This window comes from Gopherus flavomarginatus, chromosome 1, assembly GCF_025201925.1.
Source record: "Gopherus flavomarginatus isolate rGopFla2 chromosome 1, rGopFla2.mat.asm, whole genome shotgun sequence".
NCBI lineage: Eukaryota > Metazoa > Chordata > Testudines > Testudinidae > Gopherus > Gopherus flavomarginatus.
The window spans coordinates 372,988,291-372,988,946 of NC_066617.1; positions in this window are offsets into that span (position 1 = coordinate 372,988,291).

Sequence of the window (656 nt, forward strand, 5' to 3'; positions counted from 1 at the left end):
GGCCAATGATTGTTCCACAGCACAGGAAATTTCCCACCTACAAGGCAGGTGATGACACCGAGGCCTTCTTGGAAAATTTTGAAAGAGCCTTTCTTGGGTACCGCATCTCTGAAGACCAGTACATGGTAGAATTGAGGCCACAGCTCAGTGGACCTTTAGCAGAGGTGGCAGCTGAAATGCCTAAGGAGAACATGAACGACTATAAACTTTTCAATCCAAGGCCAGATACAGAATGGGATAACCCCGGATCATGCCCGTCGGCGTTTCAGAACCCAAAAGTGGAAACCAGATGTGTCATTTCCCAAGCACGCCTACTACGTTGGGAAAAATTATGAGGCCTGGATATCAGGACACAATGTTAAATCCTTGGAAGAACTGCACCTCCTCATACAAATGGAGCAGTTCTTGGATGGTGTTCCTGAGGACATAACACGGTACATACAAGATAGAAAACCCCAAAATCTCGCTGAGGCGGGGGAGATTGGAGCCAGATGGATGGAAGTGGCAGAAAGCAAGAAAGCTACTGTCAAGGGGAACGAATACCCCAGAGGGCACACCGACCATAAACCCTACAACCGAGGGCAGCCAAAAACCCCACCTACAACCCAAGTAAAGCCACAGACACACTATTCTTCCACCGCACCAGTCTCCAGTAA